At 45.0% G+C, this 24,674-nt stretch overlaps 2 long non-coding RNA genes across 2 annotated transcripts in view; one reads left to right on the plus strand and one right to left on the minus strand.

The window, feature by feature from the left end:
• Window positions 1-1,932: 1,932 nt before the first annotated feature.
• Window positions 1,933-23,538, minus strand: LOC309520783. Its single transcript, XR_014214416.1, has 2 exons — window positions 23,171-23,538; window positions 1,933-2,841 (listed from the first exon to the last, which is right to left on the minus strand). It is a non-coding gene; the product is annotated as an uncharacterized lncRNA (long non-coding RNA).
• Window positions 15,426-24,674, plus strand: part of LOC309520746 — a 153,869-nt gene continuing 144,620 nt past the window's right edge. The window contains exon 1 of the long non-coding RNA XR_014214368.1: window positions 15,426-15,660. This is a non-coding gene — a long non-coding RNA (uncharacterized lncRNA). The remainder of the gene's footprint in view (window positions 15,661-24,674) is intronic.

Consider the following 24,674-nt stretch of genomic DNA (forward strand, 5'->3'; position numbering starts at 1 on the left):
TGACCAAAGAACAGTGCACTCCTATCTGGGATGGCCATCCTCTTTCACCGAGCATGCAGCTTCAGGGTGTGTGTGGATATTTTCACCCCCTCCCATTGCGAGAATCTCCTGATATGATGTTTTCAGAAAGGAGGGGGAGGAAACTGGTCTTCGCTTCTTCCTCTCCTGCCTCACTCTGTGTTATCTATGTAACAATCTATGTAACAATCTATGATTGTTATCTATGTAGAGATTAGATGGCTGAGTGAGAGCTGTAACACTCATTCAAGCCAGTAGCACTTCAGTTTTAGCTTGCAGTAGCTATTAGAAATGAAAGAAGTTATGCTTCACACCTTTCTTCCGTCTTGTTTATACTTCTGCCCCAAATTGTTGATACTTGTAGTATTTTGGTCAAATTTATTTGTCGCTTCAGTAACTTGTTTGCTTAATTTATCCAAAGATTCATAAATTTTATTTAAAACTGAAGTAAATCCTTCTTCCGACATACCTTTTGACCCAGCTTGTGCTAAGTCTTCCCCTTGTGATACAAGAGGGCCGGATGCAGATGCTCTGCATTGCTGCGGTATTGCACTAATCTGTTGATGTCTGACCTTGCCCGATCTTGTTGTCTTTTCATCCATAACACTTTTGTATAAGAGTCAAGGTCGCTCCCATGATCAGGCTTGTTTTTGCAGTGGAAGTTTCCCAGGCTAGTTAGGAATGGAAAATTCCCCAGCCTATTGTAGCACTTTCAGTAAGCCTCTAGGGGGACACAGTAACAGTCAATAGGATTGCAACAGAATGTCTTACCAACTTCTCAAAAGCCCCCCTTCAGCAAAATGAATAAACTTTTCAAGTCCAATATATCTCCCTTGCAGAGTTAGCTGTCAAAAAGTTACACTGCAGAGTTAGCTGTCAAGAAGTTACATTGTCCATAAGTAGTGCGACTCCCGATGCAACAATTGTATTTAATCTTGGCAGTCCATTCCCAAGAATTGAGTGGTGGTCTTAAATCCCCTTTTCCCTTCTCTTCTTACTCCTTTCCGTTTTTTATAAGCAGAAAATACTGTCCCTTCTTCCCTCCCTCTCCAGTTCAGGGAGGGAATTCTTTAATTTGGCGATTGGATTTTTAAGTCTTTTTAATGCACCTCTCCCGGTATTGGCTTAAACAGTCTTTGCTTTGATTTTTATACAAACCGGAAGGTGGACTTCCTGTTTACACCTTCCCGCTTCAGTGCCAAATTAAGCCTTTATTTTCATTTAGCTTCCAATCTTAAAACTTGCCCTACTCACGGATTGTTGTTTAATAGCCGAATTGTCACAGGAAAAGAGGTCAGCGCTCTCCGGCAACAGCTGCGCGGCTTCACTCCACGGAAGTAGCGATCAACTCTCAGCACCGCGCCGTTCAACCCCGTTCCGCTCCGGAGCCACACTCGGGATTCCCTTGCAGGTTGCGGGGCGCTTTGGGTGCCTGCAGAGTCCCACGGTCACAGGCTTCACCCACCTGTGATTTTCGAAATGGTCCCCGCTTCGCCGCAGCGGCAAGACCCGGTTTCCGCGGAACTTCTCCCTCCGGTATAGAGGGAATCCGCCATTGCCGATGGCGCCGCCTCCGGAAGTCTCCAAATATATAAAATCATAACTAACTAATACTTATTGCAGTGGTGTTTGCTGCTGCTGAAATAACTAACTAACTAACTAACTAACTAACTAACTAACTAACTAACTATGGCATTATGTTCCCTACATTTCTGATATATATTATTACATGTGAGGACCCTTTTTATAATATATATGGGGGCTGTTCTTTTTAGATGTAGGACTGTAGCCAGCTAAGTTCTACTCAGTGTAGACCTATTGAAAATAATGTATCTAAGATAGAAATGCCCCCCATGCCTATGAGTGAAACCTAGGAATGAGTAAAAGAAATGAAAAATGAACAGAACCAAAAAATTTTATTATGATGCAGATAGATAGTGTTTATTGTAGTGGAAAGAGGAGATCATGAAAGCATTTCTTAGGTGAGTGGCTTCAAATAGGTTGACAATCCTTTCATCCACAAAAGAGTTAAATGACAAAGGGACAGATGAATTTATAATTGACACAAGGCAAAGGTACACAGGGGAAGGAAGAGATTTTCAGGGAACTGAAAGCATCAGAACTCTTGCAGGCCTGAAGGATATTCAGAGTGCTAAGAATGACTGATAGAAAGGCAACAGAAAGGATGTGCTTAAGAGAGACAGAAGGAAAGCTCAAAGAAGCATTGATCAGGGATGTGTAGGCGAGAGTGTCAGAGATGCTGAGCAACCTTTTGATCCAATCCATTCTGGTTTGTCTGGATGGTGGAGGCTCAGCATTCCTGACACCATACAATCATAGAATTGTCGAGTTGGATGGGACCACAAGGGCCATCAAGTCCAACCCTCTGCAATTCAGGAATCTCAACTACAGCATCCATGAAAAATGGCCATTAGACGTTGATCCATGGTGTGCATTTCAGGTACCATTCCCCACTCCCTTTTCCTGTGGGGGATCACAATCCCATTCGAAAGAGAGACAAGCTCATCTTCGTCTCAGTATAGGAACTGGACGAGAAGGGAGATTGCAAGCAAAAGAATTTGCTTCCATCAGTGAAGGCAGCTGCATTGCTGATGAAGGAGCAAGCATGCTAGCCTGAGTTATCTGGGCAGGGCCTGGGACTGGGGAGAGTCATGCTTCTTCTCAGTTCCTAAATCCCATCACCACCTTTAATACAACCGGCAGAAGTGTTCTGGATAGTGAATCTGCTAATGCTTGATCAGGTATGATTATGATAGTGGTTGTCATTACAGCTGTAGTCTTCGTAGAACAAAAGATGTGAATCTGGAAAAAATAACATGAAAGTGTTTAAGATGGCGTACACTAATGTCTACTCGGATTCTGTTTTAATTACAAATTTTGCATCAATAAATACTATGAGCAATCTTTTCTGAAAGTGGTGTCCAATTACATCACAGTAAATAGTAAAATTTAGCAAGCAGATAGATTTTTAACAAGGAGATATACAGGCAAAAGGCAAAAAAACAACCTCATCCTCCCAACTTTTTCTCCCTTTTTGTGGTGAGAATGAGGTCTTCGTTCCTCACGCTCCTGTATAGCAATATCATGAGGCGAGTCAGAACTACAAATTTCAAGAGGGGAGAATACAAGTTCAAAGTGTGACTAGTGACATTAGGTGGTGTTTGGTTACTTTGTTAAAGGATTAGTCAGATAAAAAAAACTCTCCTGTACAGTCGTAACTTGGAAGTCGAACAGAATCCATTCCGGAAGTCCGTTTGACTTCAGAAACATTCAGAAACCAAAGCACGGCTTCTGATGGGATGCAGGAAGTTCCTGTAGCCAATCGGAAGCCACAGACGCCACATTGGATGTTCGGCTTCCAAAAATAGTTCGCAAACAGTCACCTCTGGGTTTCTGCCGTTCGGGAACCAAAATGTTTGAGAACTATGCTGTTCAAAGCCAAGGTACGACTGTAGTACCCTCAGTATGTGAATAGAGTGAATCCTCATTCCTCATAATGCACTTTGTGTCCCTGGATTAGACAATCCACTCAGGCTAAAACAAATCCATTACACTATTCCAGCTATGTAAGTATTTTCATGTTTCCACTGTGATTCACAAATCCATGAGGCAAATGTGAAAATTTGCAACTTTCTAATTACCCTGTTCCTCAAAAATAAAATAAAAAAATATCTAGTAACACCTTAGAGACCAACTACGTTTGTTCTGGGTATAAGCTTTTGTGTGCATGGACACTTCTTCAGATACTCTGAAACAGAAGTCACCAGACTTTAACAGTTTCTTCGAAAAATCTTACGCATCACTTGGGAAGATAGGCGAACTGATATCAGTGTACTGGAAGAAGCAAAGATAACGAGTGTTGAAGCAATGATTCTTTATCTTCATTGAACTGGTCATGTTATGTGGATGCCTGATGATCATCTTCCAAAGCAACTACTTTATTCTGAACTTAAAAAGGGAAATGGAAAGTGTAATGCTGGTGGTCAACAAAAGAAGTTTATAGACTGTCTCAAGGCAAATTTTAAAAAATGTAGTATAAACATTGACAACTAGGAAACACTGGCCTGCGAGCACTCCAGTTAGAGAACAGCCTTTACCAAAGGTGTCATGGGCTCTGAAGACACTCAAACTCAGGACTCAAGGAAGAAACGTGCTAAGAGGAAGGCACCCTTGGCAAATCCACACTGTGATCAAATCCTGCCCAGAAACCAATCTCCCCACTGTTTAAGGACGTGTGGATCCAGAATAGGCCTCCACAGTCACTTAGGGACTCATTGTTAAAACCATGTTTATGGAACTCTGTTATGAGTTATTAAAAAAGAAGAATGAAGATATATAGGGTGGACATTTCTCAGGAAGGTAGGAGGAGATGGGTGATTGACTCAATGGGTATGGTAAACCTATTGACGACTGTTAATGATGGCAATTAGTCCCACAGGAAAAAGCAAGGGATAGTATGCTGATGACCAAAAATAGCTTTAGCTGTTCCTTAAGTTTTCAAAGATCACTGCAGATGGTGACAGCAGTCACGAAATTAAAAGACGCCTGCTCCTTGGGAGAAAGGCGATGGAAAACCTAGACAAGATCTTAAAAAGCAGAGACATCACCTTGCCAACAAAGGTCCGTATAGTAAAAGCCATGGTTTTCCCAGTAGTGATGTATGGAAGTGAGAGCTGGACCATAAAGAAGGCTGATCGCCGAAGAATTGATGCTTTTGAATTATGGTGCTGGAGGAGACTCTTGAGAGTCCCATGGACTGCAAAAAGATCAAACCTATCCATTCTGAAGGAAATCAGCCCTGAGTGCTCACTGGAAGGACAGATCGTGAAGCTGAGGCTCCAATACTTTGGCCACCTCATGAGAAGAGAAGACTCCCTGGAAAAGACCCTGATGTTGGGAAAGATAGAGGGCACAAGAAGGGGACGACAGAGGATGAGATGGTTAGACAGTGTTCTCGAAGCTACAAACATGAGTCTGACCAAACTGCGGGAGGCAGTGGAAGACAGAAGTGCTTGACGTGCTCTGGTCCATGGGGTCACGAAGAGTCGGACACGACTAAACGATTAAACAACAACAAAGTTTTCAAAACACAATCCCTAGCGAATCTACTCCGGAGTCACAGAATGCCTCTGTGCCCTTTTCCTATGAAAGCTTTCATTTAAAGACAACTTACCAACAGAAGGAATGGCTGAGCAACTGAAGTCAAGGGAAGCTGGAAGACTCTGGTGAGGAAGACAGAAATGTCTGGAGCATTTATACCGTTTGCTTTTGGCTTCCACGCCTTGAGTCAGCATTGCTCTTTCCTAATGAGCACTTGGCACAAATGCCTAGAAATCCCAGAAACATTTTTCTTTCAATGATGAACCCCACGGGGGAAGAGTGTGATCTCATTCAAGAGTTTATATTTCATTATAGATTATTATAGTCCCTGGCTGGATGCCTTTGTTGCAAGCACATATCCTTAATTACTAATGCAACCTTGTCTCAACCCTTATATTATCTGATTATACAAATGAATGCAAATATGGGTCACATCCATTGTTTTCAGATTTCAAAATGCCTAATATTTAAAAACAAAATCTCAATGTTTCTGGGGTTTTATTTTCAAAAACAATAAGTATTTTCATCTGCAATGTTCCTTGTATTTTTCTATTTCAGCCATTTTCATTCCAAGTTAGTATTTTTAATCTGCCATTCTGGTTTAATTTAAGGAAAAATAATATATATATATTTTATTCCTGCTTTAATTATGTGTTTGTTACTCTTCCTCTTCTTCCTGTTTATCAGTGCTATCTTCAGGTAATTCCTCTATCCCCCTTTCTGCTCCTGTCACGAGAATGCCTTCTCCTAATTCTTATATTAAATTTTTCATCTGAAATTTCTGCGCTTCAGATATATCCCTGCATCGTTGTTTCTTGTTTTTATATGTAAAAGAGACTCCTTTCAGGAACTCCGATCTATATGGAATTTGCTTATTTCTCAGAGCATCTGTGAAAAAAAATGGAATTAGCTTGGGTTTTTTAGAAGTTGGACGGCAATTTCTTTTAGAAAAAAATTATTTTTCTCTCCTCTCTGTAATCTATTCTGATACTCCATTTGTATTATTTGGTCTCTGATTTGGCATAAATTAAGAATCACCAGACAGTCTCCTGGTAACTTTTTTTCACCTTTGCAAAGCTTGATTCAGAAGATTTAATCAATCAAGTTTTCCATCAGTTCTTCCTGCACCTCTATCTAATTAAGCAACTCCTTAATCAATTTGGACCTTATATCTTCTTCTGGTTCTTCTGAAATTCATCTAAGACAGAGAATCATTTCCTTCTGACACATTTCCAAAACCACAATGGCATCCCAGGCTGCTTCCTGGGGGACACTAGCCTCCGCCACCTCCTCTTTAATTTTTCCTGGCCTTTTCTCAATTCCAACCCCTCTCCCTGAACCCTCTTTGTTTTTCTTCCTCTAATCCCTGTGTCTTGGTTTTTAGCTCCTGTACTGATAGTCCCCGTGCCGTAGTGTTCCCATCCACATTGTCATTGCTGACACAACTCAAATTCCTTTTGTGGGTTGACTCTTTTTCCTCCTCCTCTTCCCCTTTCCCTGTGATGGCCTGGGATTCCGAGTCTGAGAGTGAACCGGAGGAATCCCAGCCAGCACAGGAGTCCCCGCCTCCAGGGCCGGCTGAACTGGGGGAAGGCCTAGATGTTGAGGAGCCTGCACCTCTGCCAGATCCTCAGGGGCAGGCACCAGGTGAGACCATTCTGGCCCCAGAGGTGCTGGAAGACTCAGTGGCTACAGGTGAGCCTCCCCCGGGGCCCAGTAACCCTTCGGCCTCTCCTGAACTGCAGAGGCTTAGGGCAGAGAGGCGAAGGGAACTGGTCTCTCCCAGGAGGAGTGCTCGCCTTAAGGCCAGGAGAGGCGGGGCTCCTGAGGGCCGGGACCGTCCCGGCCTTAGAAGAAGATAAAGGTCAGGCAGCCCGGTCCCAGGTTGCGGGAGCAACGTCGTTGTGGAGTACCTGCTTTACCCAGACCTAGATCTGCACTCCCGGTGTGCCTGTTCCTCGCCCGGCTTCCTGCTCCTGACTCTCCGGTGTTCCTGTTCCTCGCCCGGCTGCCCGCTGCTGACCCACCAGTGTTCCTGTTCCCTGCCTGGATCCCTGCTTCTGCTCTACCAGTGTTCCTGTTACCCGCCTGGCTTCCTGCTGCTGCCATACCAGCGTTCCTGCTCCCCGCCCGGCTCCCTGTTTCAGACCTCGCGTCTCATCTAGTGAACTTCGGATACGGTATTAGTACCTCCCCCCCCCCGGGACCAGCACATCAATGAGCTTTAAACGTCAGTTCTGACACCCCGCTCCAGGATCAGGACAGTGGAAAGTTACTTTGCTTTAAACTCACTTCTGCAGGTTTAAACAGTCCAAAAAAGATCCCCCTTCTTCTCCTGCTACCGAAGGGGGGGTCAACGATTTTAAATGATGAAAGCCAATCCTTTGAAAGTGATTTTCTAAGCTCTAGTTTACGTTGTCTTTGCTTTATTATGACTACAAGGAAACGGAAGGCTGACTTCCTGTTTAGACCTTCCTGTTTCAGTACCAAATTAAGGTGAATTTTTAAGTCCAATTCCTTTCTGCTCGCCGGTTCCTATTTAAAGTCCAATTGTTCAATGTTTCAGTACTCACGGGTGATTATTTTAGATGCCAAATTGTCCCAGGAAAAAGGCAGCACTCTCCGGCAACGGTTATGCGGCTTTGCTCCACAGAAGAAGCAGTTGACTCACAGCACCGCGCCACTTCCCCCTCTTCACTTCAGAGCCCGTTATTGGGTTCCTTTGCGGGTTGGCTAAGGGTGCCCGCCGAGTCCAACGGTTACAGGCTTTATCTGCCTGTGATTTCTAGAAGGGTCCCCGCTTAGCCGTAGTGGAAAAGACCCGTTTCGTGCGGAGCTGGTCCCTCCAGTTCAGAGGGAGTTCGCCATTGCCGATGGTTCTCATCATAGAACAATGTCCTCAGGCAGAATATGCAACTCTCTCTGGGCTTCTTCCTATCATTCCTGGCTGAATGAAGCACACTATCAGGTTTGGAATGTACATCTGACACACTCATAGAGAACTGGCATTTTCCCCTTTCCCTAGCCATGTTCTAGGTCTGCGGGAGAGGGAGAGAAACAGAGAGAGCACCCCTTCTATCCCCTTGATACCCTTGACCGAAGAACGGTGCACTCCTATCTGGGATGGCCATCCTCTTTCAACGAGCATGCAGCTTTGGGTGCGTGTGTGTGTGTGGATATTTTCATCCCCTCCCATTGCGAGAATATCCTGATATGTTTTCAGAAAGGAGGAGGAGGAAACTGCTCTTTGCTTCTTCCTCAACTGCCTGACTCTGTGGGGAGTCTGAGTGTTATCTATGTAGAGATAAGATGGCTGAGTGGGAGCTGTAACACTCATTCAAACCAGTAGCACTTCAGTTTTAGCTTGCAGTAGCTATTAGAAATAAAAGAAGTTATGCCTCACAGCTTTCTTCCGTCTTTTTTATACTCTGCTGAGTTTGGTGCTCACAACTCACAGTTCTGGGTCCAGTTCACTTAGTCGTGCTTTCCAGGAGTCTAAGTAAACTTTCCTTTACACTTGTTTGCCTTGAACAACATTTTTTATTTGCAGACCATTCACACAGTTTGGCGTTAGCAATGGTCATTGATTTCAATAGGTCTCCTCTGATTCTGAGTCTACTTTTTGTTCTCAGTCTGTCTCAGGATATAATGGAAGAGTGTGTCTTTGGGGGTGAAGTCAAACCATTGTAGAGTTACAGTGCCTTCTGTGACTGTAGGAACCAATATGGGAGATACATGTTTCTTGGCAGCTGGGGCAGATGAAGGAGTCTGGTTTTGCTGATGCTTATGTACCATGGTGTTTTTTTTCTTTCTACGCTTCTCCAGCTGGTCAGTCCTCCTCCAAGTAAACACTGAATCAAGCAGACATGGGCAGGTCAGCGGTTTATGAGTTATAACTCACTAGATGCATTATTTTTTAATGGGTGCAAATTTAGTTCCCATTGTCCTCATAAAGGAGAATGGAAGCTAAGGGGCTTCCGGTGTCTTATGGGTTCCAGAAACATAGACAATGAACACAAACCACCACCGTAAACAACAACAACAACAACAACAACAACAACAAATTAATGAAAGACACATCAGTGTTGATCTGACTGGAGTAGAATTAGCTACAGCCAAGGACTATAATATCTGAAATGAGGGGGTGCAAGAGGTTATAATATAGTTACCCGATAATAATATGAGGAGACCCTATAATATGCTTGCAGCCTTAGAAAATAACATAGGCCAATGTAGCTTTGATATGTGCAGCAAAGGTGATACTCAGCTGTGATTCAGACGTGACGTCCTTTTTCTAAGAAACTGGATAAACGCACATGGCACAGGACACCGATCTCATCAGAATCAAGCACCTTCTCTCTGTCTTCTGATACTGCTCTTGGTAAGTACTTTTCATTCATTCTAATTCTGTATGTGTGGGTGAAATAATGAAATCACTAACCACGATGGCTATTCTCTGCTCCCGTGGTTGGAAGCTGAATGCTTCAGAATGCCAGTCGCTGGAATCCTCAGGAGGGGAGAGTTGCTCTCCTGCTCTGGTTCTGCTTTTGGGTTTTCCTGAAGATACATCTAGCTAGTTGGTGATTGTGAGAACAGGGTGTTGGGCAATTTGCTGACCCAGCAGGTTTTTCTTACCTTCCTAAATATCAGATTTTGGGTCGAGTGGTGTGAGCCACATCCTAGTAAGGGGTGGAGGAATCTGTTCATTTTGGTTTCCTCTCAGATTCTCTCTCTCTCTCTCCCTGACCTTCCCAATAACTTTAGTTCCTCGCAGTTTCATACAACTGGCCTGGCCTAGCAGGTCCATTCGTGTTTTGTTTCAGAATGTAAAAATTAGGCAAAATTGCCTTTATTTGCAAACTGAAACACATTTCTTTCTCCATCCCGTGCTGAGAGTAGTTCTGGTTCTGCATACCCTCCAAAATTTCTTCTATGAAAATAGAGACATCCAGTGCTTTCTTTCTGGAAAAATAGGTGCCAGGATTCACCATGAAGTTGTTTAAGTAAGTGTCACAATTTTTAACAAGAGAGGGGGAGAGAGAGAGAGGTGCCCCAGTACTACATACCCTTGAGTATCCTCGGGGGGGGGAGCACTGGGGACATCTATTACCATAATAGTAATAATTTTACTATCTAAATCCTACTTGTCTGACTGGTTTGCCCCAGCCCCTCTAGGAGGATACCAATATATACAGAAGCATAATAAAAAATTAAACATTTTAAGAAAACGTCCCCATACAGGGATGCCTTCAGATGCCTTTGTCTTGGGGGGTAATACAACTCCATAGCCTCCAACATTTCTCAGATGAAAATAGGGACATCCTAAGGAAAAGCGGGACATCAGAAACAAGGATGGCTTCTGTACATACGGGACTGTCTCTGGAAAATAGGGACACTTGCATGGTCTGCACATGTTTGCAGGCTGAGTGACCCAAAACAGGAAGAGGAAAGGGTATGGTTGACTCGCATCCACAAAGGGGGGTACCAGCTCTTGGTCCATCTTGGTCAGCACTGTGAAAAGGGATGGACACTAACTCTCCAGGTTTTCAGGCAGGAGACTCTCCCAGCCCTACCAGGACATGCCAGGGATTGAACTTGTGACCTCCTTTGTGCAAGGAAGATGCTCTACCACTGAGTTATGGCCTGTCCCTCTTTATTATCTGATTATTTGCTGTGGTCACTTTTTTTTCTTTCCTGCACCCTACATACCTTAGATATTGCATCATTCTATGTCATTTGTAAAGTGTCTTTTGTAAGAGATACCTAATGAGAGTCAGGAGAAGAGGTACCCAATGCAGTGTCTATTAAACATTGTGGACTTCAACTCAGATCATTCTGAGACTTTGGCAAGATTAGCTGGGGCTGGTGGGAGTTGTATGCCAACAACATCTAGAGGACACCATGTGGGTCACTCCTAATATAGGGCATCTCATCCACAAAGGCAGGTACCAGCTCTTCCACAAAGCACTAGCCTCTGTAATTTCCCTTTTAACATGGCCTCTCCCCTCTGCTTCAACGTCCCTCATTGTTTCACAAGTGCTCCTTCAACATCCCCTTTCTCAGCTGCTTTCTTCCACTAACTCTTGCTTGTCACTTGTCATTTCAGACCCAGCTCCATCACTCCAAGATGTCTTGCCAGCCCTGCTGTGTCTCATCCTGTGCCCCATCTTGTGTCAGCTACCCGGTCAGTGGTCTGGGCTCACTGTGTTCACCTTGTGGGGGCTTGTCATCCTACGGGGGCGGAGTGTCATCGAGTAGCCTCGGTATAACATCTGGAGCCAATGTTGGCTGCGTCAATCAGTTACCACCATGTGAAGTAGTCATCCAGCCGCCTTCCGCATGTGTGGTAATCCCAGGAGCAGTCCTTATCGCCTCTTGCGAGCCAGTTAGAGTGGGGGGATACACTGCCTGCGGTGGGGGCTCCGGCGGAAGCTCATACGGCCGCTTGGGTCTGTGCCAACCCCGTGGAATTGCCAAGGTGTGCGGTTCTCCCTGTTAAGATCAAAGTCAGTCTCCACAACAACAGAAGAATTTGGAAAAGAAAATGGTACCTGGGAACTCCTAATACGCCTTCATGGCTGCTGCTGATGTCATAGGCCTGGGTGTCATCACAACTGGATCTGTGGTTGCTCAGCATTCCTGATGCTTGTGTCCATCTCTGTGCTAGATTGAAGATATGCTGCTTTGACTTCTCAGCTTTTCCTCCTGCGCTTTTACTTAACTCAAAGTACAAAACAAAAAACTGCAAAGGCATTAAGTAATATCTCCTTCTTTGGTTCTCTGTATGTTCAACTATTCTGAAGGATGCCCAAGTTTTTTGATGCCTCAACTGTCCTGCTGAACTCATGCCAATCGCTTTGTGCTGTTATCTTTCAGAGTAAAATATTTTTGTTCCCTTTGACATTTGCTCACCAGGCAAGTGTTTTCACACGCTGCTTTTTTCATTCATTAAAGCTTACCTGCCTGCATTTGAAAGAGAAAAAAACCCTGTTGTGTTTGCTTCTGATTGGGTTTTGGGGAGGAGGACCTTTTTTAGGTCCGCACTGAATATCCATATCATTCAGTAGCTGATGGATGCCCCAGAGAAACTGCTGGGCAAGGTGTATGACCATCACCCATCCCTATCTGTGTCTCTGTCACCTGACACTTAGATGTATGCTTCTCTATGTATGTGTAGCTTCTAATTTTCTTAGATATAGTATAGGGGAAAGAAATTCAGGTGTAATGATCAAACATGACCCTCTGGACTTCTCTTTATGGCCCATGAGACTCTTCCCATGTCATACAGCCTCCCAAACCTAGCCCCTCATCAGCTGTGCTTTGTAGGCTCCTTGGGTGATTAGGCCTGTGTGGGGTGTTCCATTAATTCTGACGATACAACTTACTTGCCAGCCTGGGAGAGATAAAGAAAGCTACATATATAGTATGTGTAATACTGGGCTAAAAGGCAAACGTAAAAATTATCATAGCATCATAGTATTGCAGAGTAGAAAGGGATTCTTAGGACCATCTAGTTCAACCGCCTGGAACGCAGGAAATTTCAGCTGTCCAATACGGGGAGTGAACCTCCAACCTTTCTGTTATCAGCACCATTCTCTAACCAACTGAGCTATTCAGGCATTGTGACTGGGGACGATGGAAGTTGCAGCTCTGAATTATCCAGAGGGCCAAAGGCTCCACACATCTGTTACACAACGCTCCTCATTTTATATTATGTTGTATCCTTAGAGTATGAAGTTAGGCAGAGAAGTGGTACCACAGATGCTCCAAATATATTTCGGAGGAATTAAGGCTGCAGAAGGGACATGGGTGCAGAAGGGACTAGGGCTTACCAATTGGAAGGTCGGTGGCTCGAATCCCCGCAATGGGGTGAGCTCCCATTGCTCGGTCCCAGCTCCTGCCAACCTAGCAGCTTGAAAGCACGTCAAAGTGCAAGTAGGTAAATAGGTACCACTCCAGCGGGAAGGTAAACAGCGTTTTTGTGTGCCGCTCTGATTTTGCCAGAAGTGGCTTAGTCATGCTGGCCATATGACCCAGAAAAAAGGTCTGCGGACAAACGCCAGCTGCCTCGGCCAGCAAAGTGAGATGAGTGCGGCAAACCCAGAGTCGTCCGGACTGGACTTAACTGTCAGGAGTCCTTTACCTTTTTAACCTTTTAAGACTGCAGACTGTCCTGTTCCCAGCAGGAGGTGCTGAAATGCAGAACATGAGTCCAGGCTGTGATTTGAACCAAGGCGAACTCTCAATGGGGTGTAGTTGTCTGCAGGCAACCAAGCCCAACAGGCTAGGCAGTTGATCAGCCAATGTCTCTTTCTCTTTTTCTCATGTGCAGCCATAAGACCATGGTTAGGCAAACTAAGGCCCGGGGGCCGGATCCAGCCCAATCATCTTCTAAATCTGGCCCGTGGATGGTTCGGGAATCAGCATGTTTTTACATGAGTAGAATGTGTCCTTTTATTTAAAATGCATCTCTGGGTTATTTGTGGGGCATAGTAATTCGTTCATTATTATTTTTCAAAATATAGTCCGGCCCCCACAAGGTCTGAGGGATAGTGGAGCGGCCCCCTGCTGAAAAAGTTTGCTGACCCCTGCATAAGACCAAGAAGGGAGGGATGACTCAAGATGGTTGATATACTGAACTGCCCAGTAGAAAGAACTATCAGTTCATCACCCACTTCCAGTAGAGCACTAATAATATCTGCATCATTGCCATTACAGTGGTGCCCCGCAAGACGAATGCCTCGCAAGACGAAAAACTCGCTAGACGAAAGGGTTTTGCATTTTTTGAGTCGTTCCGCAAGACGAATTTCCCTATGGGCTTGTTTGCAAGACGAAACGTCTTGCGAGTTCTTGCGAGTTTATTTCCTTTTTCTTAAAGCCGCTAAGCCGTTAATAGCCGCTAAGCCGCTAATAGCCGCTAAGGCGCTAAGGTGCGAATAGCCGTGCTTCGCAAGACGAAAAAACCGCAAGACGAAGAGACTCGCAGAACGGATTAATTTCGTCTTGCGAGGCACCACTGTAGTGAAAACCTCAGATGGGAATTATTTGAGGAAATGGTTTGTTGTGGTTTCCCTATCAGCTGCCCCCTCTTAAACTAAATTCCATTTGGAACCTTCTGGAAATGGGCATTAATCTCATAGCAGCCTTATCCAGTCCTTCTCTTGATTTTTTCTGTACAGTGTTCTCTCTTGCTTCCTCTTCTTTTGCAGGTTAACCTTTTCTCCTCAGGTACGCGGGCGCTGCTATGTCAAGGTCACTGTTGAAAGGAATTCTCCTGCATTGGCAGGTTTGCCTTTCCTGTAGCAAAACTTCACAACTTTGGCTGTATCAGGCCTTGGCCAGAATCCTTTACTCTATCTTCCCTAAATGGGGGTGGGTGGGTGTAGTGGTGACTCACGCCCCCCCCATCTCTTTGCCTTGGCGATACCAGGGTTCCCTGTTAAAGGGGTTGTTTTGAGGGGAGGCTTTGGCTGTACACCTAGAGGCTGGTAGGCAGAGGCGGGGGGGGGGGGCAATTCCGCCACCCCCCGTGGCTGAAAATAGGACTAGGCCGTGTTTTGCGGCCTAGTAGGACCCGCCTCGCCCTCCTGGGCAGCACGGCCCCTGAGTAGGCCGCTAGGTCGGCCTACCAGCCTTTTGTGATGGCCAGCGGTGGTGTGGACCCCAGCTGCGCCACAGCCACGGGCTGCTTGCATTTGGGTGGCGGGGGGGCATCGCTCCCCCCCCCGCCGCCTGCCCGGTGCCCCTTCCTACCCAGGCGGGTGGAGCTCCAGCAAGGCCGCAGCCGTGGCCTGCTTGCTTTTACGGCGGGGGGGGGCACCGGGAGGGTGGCGTGGGCCTGACTAGGCCGCAAAACACGGCCTAATCACTTTTCTCAGTGTCAGAGGGGGGTGGCTGCCTGCCGGCCCAGGAGGGTGGTGTGGGCCTTACTAGGCCGCAAAACGAGGCCTAGTCCCTTTTTTCAGCGGGGGGGGGGTGGAATTGCCCCCGCAGGAGGCGCCTGCCAACCCGGGATGGAGGCATTGGCCCGACTAGGCCACAGCCGCGGCCTGCTTGTCTGTTGAGGCTTCTTGTTGAGGTTTGTTGAAGCTGCTGCTGCCGACCCAAGCGGGATGCACAGGCCCCATCTAGGCAGCAGGCACTGCCTGCTTACCTTTGCAGATGGGGGGGGTGGGATTGCTGCCAACCACTGGTGTTGCTGGCCCAAATGGATGACGCGGGCCTCAGCTGGGCCTCTAGGCCGGCCTGCTTGTTTTGCCATCCGCAGGGAGCCACATTTACTGCATCAGAACCTGCAACGTCGCCTGGCCAGGGCTAAGGAGCGCTTAGATAAGTCTAAGTTCCCTCATTGACGCTCTTGCAAGGGTAGGCGTAGGCATAGGTCACCGGTTTCAAGTTCATCAGACAGCTCCTCCAGCCCTGATTCACGCAGAACACGTCACAGGAAGAAGAGGTCTTGCAGATCGAGGAAGCATGGGCGTAAGTGCAAGAGGGACTCTTCAGATTCTTCGGATCTTTCAGGTATGTGTGATTCCTCCTGTGGCAAGTCAGAAGAACGGTGCAAAGTGTACTGGGTTACTACGCACAAGGCCCCTGGCCTGCCTAGTTGGATTTGGGAACGTTGCACCCGGCACCATCGCCGTGCCTTTGGGGCCAAAGAGCCATGTGGGGAGGATGGGCTTGATGCGAAAGGGAAGGTGCAGGCGTCAAACTTCAAGACCATGGATCAGCCTCCCGGCTTCCGGCTTAAAAAGAATATACGCAATCGCATTCTAAATGGGGAATTTGTGGACTTGTTGGCCCTCCTCTCCCCGGCTTATTCTTGTAGTTCCAAGTTTAAGCCTGAATCGTGTCGCAAGAAGGACAAGGCAGTGGATATTGCTAGAACTTTTGACAATTGGCTTACTGCTTTCATCTCTTACATGGGATTGGTTGCCGCTGATTACCCCGATAGGGCTTGGCACTTGGCTAACTATCTGGGCAATATCTTAAAAGCAAAAAAATTGCAGGGGACTCAGCGGCTTTGGCTTACGATGAGCTGTTCTGCGAGAGGGATGCTGAAGAACCCACGGCCCGTTGGGACATCAAGGACAATGATCTTTGGTCTGAAGTAGTGGCCCCAAACTTCCAAAAAAGGGCTTTAGGGGAGAAGTCAGTTAAACCCCCCTCCAAAGTGCAAAGGGTGGCTATATCAACATGTTGGGAGTTTAATAATGGGTTGTGCAGCAGGGACCAAAGCCGCTTTGACCATGCTTGTGAGCGTTGTTGTGGTCCTCACTCACGGACTAAGTGTTTTTGGGCTAAGCCCCCTTTTCTAGGCTTTGGCAAGATAGCCTTTAGTCTAACATCAAGTTGGGGGGATGTATTCATGCTCCCTCCCCATGCGGCGGCGCTTGCAGGGCCCGTTAAAGGGCAAAACCGGGAGTCCCTGGCCCTAGAGTGGCAGCATGTTGGTCAAACTCCCAGGACGAGGTCGGTGGAAGGGCATGCTGTGTAAGTTTGAACTTTGCAGTCCCCTCTCACTGGGCCTCAACTGCCTGCATATCCTCAGCCAGGTGGGCTGAGAGGGTTACCTGCCAAGGCCTGTGCATATTTTCCCACTTCTGAAGTTCAATAACGTTGTGGCCAATTTGAACCCATACTCTGATCTCCTGTGTTATCATTTGGGGAATGACCCAAGAACGGTGCACTCCTATCTGGGATGGCCATCCTCTTTCACCAAGCATGCAGCTTCAGGGTGTGTGTGGATATTTTCACCCCCTCCCATTGCGAGAATCTCCTGTTATGATGTTTTCAGAAAGGAGGGGGAGGAAACTGCTTTTCACTTCTTCCTCTCTTGCCTGACTCTGCGGGGAGTCTGAGGATTATCTATGTAGAGATTAGACGGCTGAGTGAGAGCTGTAACACTCATTCAAGCCAGTAGCGCTTCAGTTTTACTCCAGTCACTTAGCCCAGTTGGGGCAAATCCAGTTGTTGAGCCCAGTCATTGGCATCGGCTCAAAGGCGTACTGACAGGGGGGTGTACATGGACCGTTAAGGGAGGGAGGGGACACTTGCCTAGCTAGCCAGATCAGCCGAATCAAGCCTGGCAATCAATGGGGCAATGGATGTTGCAGCCAGATACCCCTCACCTCCAAATATATAAAATCATAACTACCTAATACTTGTTCCCTACATTTCTGATTTATATTATTACATGTGAGGACCCATTTTTTATAATATATATGGGGGCTGTTCTTTTTATCTGTGTAGAGATTAGATGGCTGAGTGAGAGCTGTAACACTCATTCAGGCCAGTAGCTCTTTAGTTTTAGCTTGAAGTAACTATTACAAATAAAAGAAGTTATGCTTCACAGCTTTCTTCTGTGTAATTACTTGAAAATAAAACCCCAAGGTGGTTGTCACCAATGGAGGCAAAAGCTCAAAAAAGGCTCAATATGGAGGCCAAGTGGCCAAAATATTGGGAGATTCTAGAGCAAGAAGGAGACAAACTGAAATTGCAGAGTTTTGAGAAATTAAAAGATAGTGTGTGAGATTGGCTTCACTATTACCAAATAAGAGAGGTATACAATTTACAGTGGTGCCTCGCAAGATGAAATTAATTCGTTCCGCAAGTCTCTTCATCTTGCGAGTTTTTCGTCTTGCGATGCACGGTTTCCCATAGGAATGCATTGAAAATCAATTAATGCGTTCCTAGGGAAACCGCCTTCAGACCAGGTCCGGGGACAGTCTGTCCCCGGACCTCTTCTGAAGGCTGGGGGGACGGGACAAGGGCTTTTCTTCCCACCCCCAGCATTTTAAAAAACCCCGGGACAGTGGAGGACTTCTCCGCTGTCCGGGCGATCTTAAAATGCTGGCGGGCGGCATTTTAAAATCGCCCCGGGACAGCGGAGGACTTCTCCGCTGTCCGGGGCGATTTAAAAGCCCCTGGGAAGGCAGGCAGGGGGGACAAAGACTTTTGCCCCCCACCAGCCTTCAGAAGGTGTTCCCGCCCCCCCACCCCGCTTCGGAGCAGCGTTCCGAAGCCCGGCAGCAGGGGCAGGTGTTCCCGCCCCCCCCGCCCGGCTTCGGAGCAGCGTTCCGAAGCCCGGCAGCGGGGGCAGGTGTTCCCGCCCCCCCGCCCGGCTTCGGAGCAGCGTTCCGAAGCCCAGCGGCGGCGGGAGGAGGCGTTCCCGCCCCACCGCCCGGCTTCGGAGCAGCGTTCCCTGGCAGAATTCGTGACCAGGGAGAAGAGTCAGTGGAGGAAGACTGGAAGAAATTTAAAGACTACCTGCAGAAGCACTGCAAAATTAAGGAATGTTAAAACGATGTCAGATGGAAAATAAGTGGTATTGGTAAAAAGATTTCTAAGAAAATGTAAATAAGGGTTGATAACTGGAAAATTGATATTTATAAGGTTAATATCTGAAGTCAGGATAAATGCTAGAGGGTAAGGACTTGCTGAATTTAATATTTGAACTGGAATACAAAATGGGAGGTGTGAGGAGGTCAAGAAACTAGTGAATGAAGTACAAGATATGAAAATACTAATCTATTTTCCGTTTTGTTTTTTGGTTTTTCTTTCCTTTCCTTCTTTCCTTCCCTTTTTTTGTTAACTGTTTTTTATTGTGTATTTTTTATGTGTTCTGTTTTTGTATTTTTTCATTTTTGTAGTTTTCTTATGTTTAAATTTTGAAACTTTCCATTGTTTGTGAAACTTTAATAAATATTATTTTAAAAAACAACAATAACATCAATGTACACATCCGTAAATATTGTTATCGACCTAAGTGTTCCGTCGGCTGCCTCTGTTAATACTTCAATAGGCATGCTGTATGTCATAATGGGTGTCATTACAGCTGTAGTCATCGTAGAACAACTGGTGTGAATCTGGAACAAAATAACATGAAAGTGTTTAAGGTGGTGTACACTAATGTCTACTCGGATTCTGTTTTAATTACAAATTTCGCATCAATAAATACTATGAGCAATCTTTTCTGAAAGTGGTGTCCAGTTACATCACAGTAAATAGTAAAATATAGCAAGCAGATAGATTTTTAGCAAGGCGATATACAGGCACACAAAAAACCCAAAACCCCCCTCATCCTCCCAACTTTTCCTCCCTTTTTGTGGGGAGAATGAGGTCTTCGTTCCTCACACACCTGCATGGCAACAGCATGAGGCAAGTCAAAACTACAAATTTGAGGAGGGGGGTATACAAGTTCAAAGAGTGACCTTAGGTGGTCCTTGGTTACTTTGTTAAAGGCTTAGTCAGATAAAAAAAAACCTCTCCTGTACAGTCATGCCTCGGAAGTCAAACAGAATCCATTCTGGAAGTCCGTTCAACTTCAGAAACATGCAGAAACCAAAGCGCGGCTTCTGATGGAATGCAGGAAGCTCCTGCAGCCAATTGGAAGCCACAGAAGCCACATTGGATGTTCGGCTTCCAAAAATAGTTTGCACACTGGGACAGTCACTTCCGGGTTTGCGGCGTACGGGAACCAAAGAGTTTGAGAACTATGCTGTTTGAAAACCAAGGTACAACTGTATTACCCTTAGTATGTGAATAGAGTGAATCCTCATTCCTCATAATGCACTTTGTGTCCCTGGATTAGACAATCCACTCAGGCTAAAACAAATCCATTACAATATTCCAGTTTTGTAAGTATTTTCATGTTTCCACTGCAATTCACACCAAATCTATGAGGCAAATGTGAAAGCTTGCAACTTTCTAATTACCCTGTTCCTCAAAAAAAAAAAAAAAAATGTCTAGTAGCCCCTTAGAGACCAACTACGTTTGTTCTGGGTATAAGCTTTTGTGTGCATGGACACTTTTTCAGATACTTTGAAACAAAAGTCACCAGACCTTAACACTGTCTTCGAAAAATTTTACACATCACTTGGGAAGATAGGCGATCTAATATCAGTGTACTTCAAAAAGGATCGATCACGAGTGTTGAAGCAATGATTCTTCAACTTAATTGGACTTTTCATGTTATGTGGATGCCTGATGATTGCCTTCCAAAGCAACTACTGTACTCTGAACTTAAAAAGGGAAATGGAAAGTGTAATGCTGGTGGTCAACAAAAGAAATTTATAGACTGTCTCAAGGCAAATCTTAAAAAAATGTAGTATAAACACTGACAACTGGCCTGGGAGCACTCCAGTTGGAGAACAGCCTTTGCCAAAGGTGTCATGGGCTCTGAAGACACTCGAACTCAGGACTCAAGGGAGAAAAGTGTGAAGAGGAAGGACCCCTTGGCAAATCCACACCATGATCAAATCCTGCCCAGAAACCAATTGGCCTCCACAGTCACTTAGGGACTCATTGTTAAAACCATGTTTATGCAAGACAATCTTACTCGGTTATGAGTTATTAAAAAATAAGAATGAAGATATATAGGGCGGACATTTCTCAGGAAGGTAGTAGGAGATGGGTGATTGACTCAATGGGTATGTTAAACCTATTGACGACTGTTAATGATGGCTATTAGTCCCACAGGAAAAAGCAAGGGATAGTATGCAGATGACCAAAAATAGCTTTAGCTGTTCCTTAAGTTTTCAAAGATCACTGCAGATGGTGACAGCAGTCACGAAATTAAAAAAACGCCTGCTCCTTGGGAGAACGGCGATGGCAAACCTAGACAACATCTTAAAAAGCAGAGACATCACCTTGCTAACAAAGGTCCGTATAGTAAAAGCCATGGTTTTCCCAGTAGTGATGTATGGAAGTGAGAGCTGGACCATAAAGAAGGCTCATCACCGATGAATTGATGTTTTTGAATTATGGTGCTGGAGGAGACTCTTGAGAGTGCAAGAAGATCAAATGTATCCATTCTTAAGGAAATCAGCCCTGAGTGCTCACTGGAAGGACAGATCGTGAAGCTGAGGCTCCAATACTTTGGCCACCTCATGAGAAGAGAAGACTCCCTGGAAAAGTCCCTGATATTGGGAAAGATTTTTTTTTATAATAATTTTTATTGGTTTTTCAGATTTTATAAAGACATAACACACACAGATAAACAAAGACAAAAACATGTACAATTTCAGAAATCTTATTTTCTTAACCTTGTTCCTTGACTTCCCCCCACCCCCCTTCCTGCATCCCAATTTCCAAGATTATGTCGGCAAGTTATTATTTCTCCTCTTTACCATCTTAATATAACATTTTTTATCAAAAATTTAGATTCTTTCCTAAGTTGGACTCAGTTTCCCTTCCATCGATTTCCCAATTTGTATTAGATAAAAGTCATAATAACTAAACCCAAAAGTCCTAAGAGTTTTTAAAGTTCTGTTTTCTCCCTCCCTCCCATCCCCGGTTATCGTCCCTTCCCAAATACATGTCCATAATGACAGTTCTTAGCCTGGATTCCTCACGTCCGAGGCCTTCAAATCTCTTTCAGTCCCTCTCCGCCGGTCTTGTTGGTAGTCCTTTGTGTTTGTCAGCAAATCTTGAAGAAGTTCTATCCCATTCAAACCAGATTTTCTTCCCACAAGAGTATTTAAAAGCCATTGCTGCAAAAGATCCACAAACCCTTCATCTTCAAAGTGGAGGCCCCATTCATATTTTTTCTTTATTTTAAGTTCCAGTATTCCGAGTGCTCCAGGGGCCTCCTCCTTCATCTTTCGTATCTTTCGCAGATTTGTAATCCATGTGATCCAAAGGACTTCTTGTTTGTACTCCACTAGTGTAGCTTTTTGGTTGGTACTTTCCATCTGTGCTTTCTCCTCTCCTTGTTTAGTCTTGAATTCTTGAGATATCTCTTCCAATTCAGCTGTGGATTCTTTCTCATTGACATCCTCAGTACATTCCACAGAGCTGTTTGTTCCAGAAGTCAAGGTCATAAGTTGTTTGTTCATAGTCAGACTCTGCTCTTGTAAAATTCCAACAAGATAGAACATTCTTTCTATCTCTGCTAGTAACTTTCCATCCACAGCCATTGTAATGTCTCAGAGTTCCCCCTAGAGGGAATCTGGTTAGTTAGTAATCCTTTTCCAACAGCCCTCTGCCTCGTTGGTTTCTTTGTTTCCAACAACTTTAATTCAATTGTATCGCATTTAGTCCCTGGGGATCTTAGATAGCAATCTTTTTTACTTTAAATTACCCGTTTGACAGCTTTGACAGCTGTCAAACTCCTTTCCTCTTCAGCAGGCTCAGAGGCAAGACGCTCCCGGTCCCGGGGGGGGGGGGTTGCACACGACAAAAAGAAAAAAATTCTAAAATTCCACTCTTACCCTCCAGCTCAAAGCTTCTTTTATCAAATCGTGAAAGTTACTGTCTTTTTAACTCACCCCAAAAGGGTAGGCTCTCCAGCTTAGATCTCCTGTTATTGCTTTAAATCTTCTGCAAGAGGGGGGGTGCGGACTTCCTTTTAGCACATCCCCCGGTCGTATCAAATTCAAAGGTAAATTATTTTAAAGTCCAAATTCCAATCTACTCACGGGTTGCTTCTTTTCAAGTCCGAATTTAAGGAAAAAAGTCAGCGCTCTTCAGCCATGGCACGTGGCTTCGCTCCGTTGGGATAGCAGTCTACTCCCAGCACCACGCCACTCTCCGTACCCTCTCCGCAGCCTTTAAAAAGGCTCTTCATGAGTCGGGGGGCTCTTAAGGTGCCCACCGAGTCACCAGGTCCGCAGGCATCCGCGCCTGCGGTTTTTGAGGGTCCCCGCGTCGCCGCCGCGGCAAGACCCGTCCCCAGCGGAGCCGATTCCCTCCGGAGCACGGAGGGAATCCGCCATTAGCTGTTCGCGCCAACCCGGAAGTCCGATATTGGGAAAGATTGAGGGCACAAGAAGAAGTGGACGACAGAGGATGACATGGTTAAACAGTGTTCTCGAAGCTACAAACATGAGTCTGATCAAACTGCGGGAGGCAGTGGAAGACAGAAGTGCCTGGCGTGCTCTGGTCCATGGGGTCATGTAGAGTCAGACACGACTAAACGACTAAACAACAACAAAGTTTTCAAAACACAATCCCTAGCCAATATACTCCAGAGTCACAGAATGCCTCTGTGTCCTTTTCCTATGAAAGCTTTCATTTAAAAACAACTTACCAACAGAAGGAATGGCTGAGCAACCGAAGTCAAGGGAAGCTGGAAGACTCTGGTGAGGAAGACAGAAATGTCTGGAGCATTTATACCGTTTGCTTTTGGCTTCCACGCCTTGAGTCAGCATTGCTCTTTCCTAATGGACACTTGGCAGAAATGCCTAGAAATCTCACAAACATTTTTCTTTCAATGATTAACCCCACGGGGGAAGAGTGTCATCTCATTCAAGAGTTTATATTTCATTATAGATTATTATAGTCCCTGGTTGGATGCCTTTGTTGCAAGCACATATCCTTAATTACTAATGCCACCTTGTCTCAACCCTTATATTATCTGATTATACAAATGAATGCAAATATGGGTCACATCCATTGTTTTCAGATTTCAAAATGCCTAATTTTTAAAAACAAAATCTCAAGGTTTCTGGGGTTTTATTTTCAAAAACAATAAGTATTCTCATCTGCAATATTCCTTGTATTTTTTTATTTAAGCCATTTTCATTCCAAGTTAGTATTTTTAATCTGCAATTCTGTTTTTATTTGACGAAAAATAATAAATATATATTTTATTCCTGCTTTAATTATGTGTTTGTTACTCTTCCTCTTCTTCCTGTTTATCTGTGCTATCCTCAGGTAATTCCTCTATCCACCTTTCTGCTCTTGTCACGAGCATGCCTTCTCCTAATTCTTATACTATATTTTTCATCTGACATTTCTGTGCTTCAGATATATCCCTGCATCGTTTCTTGTTTTTATATGTAAAAGAGACTCCTTTCAGGAAGTCCGATTTATATGGAATTTGCTTCTCTTTTAGATTAATTTTATTTTTCTCTCCTATCTGTAATCTATTCTGATAGTTTGTTTGTATTATTTGTTCTCTGATTTGGCGTAATTTAAAAATTACCAGACAGTCTCCTGGTAACTTGTTTTCACCTTTGCAAAGCTTGATTTAATTCAGAAAATTTAATCAATCGAATTTTCCATCAGTTCGTCCTTTACCTCTATTTAATTAGACAACTCCTTAATCAGTTTGGACCTTATATCTTCCTATGGTTCTTCCGAAATTCATCTAAGACAGAGAATCATTTCCTTCTGACACATTTCCTAAACTGCAATGGCATCCCTGGCTGCTTCCTGGGAGACACTACCCTCCGCCACCTCCTCTTTTATGTTTCCGGGCCTTTTCTCAATTCCAACCCTTCTGCCTGAACCCTCTTTGTTTTCCTCCTCTAATCCCTGTGTCTTGGTTTTTAGCTCCTGTACTGATAGTCCCCGTGCCATAGTGTTCCCATCCACATTGTCATTGCTGACACAACTCAGATTCCTTTTGTGGGTTGACTCGTTTTCCTCCTCCTCTTCCGCTTTCCCTCACAAATTGTGGGATGTAAACACAGGAGCAGTCAATGACAACATTCCTAGAGTGTACATGTTACAACATGGGGAGGGATGTCTGTCCAGCAAGCAGGTAAACTTCCTGGGGACGGACTTCCTCCGCATGTGACCAGAGGTGG

The sequence above is a fragment of the Podarcis vaucheri genome (genome assembly GCF_965113315.1).
Source record: "Podarcis vaucheri genome assembly, chromosome: 16".
Classification (NCBI taxonomy): Eukaryota; Metazoa; Chordata; class Lepidosauria; order Squamata; family Lacertidae; genus Podarcis; species Podarcis vaucheri.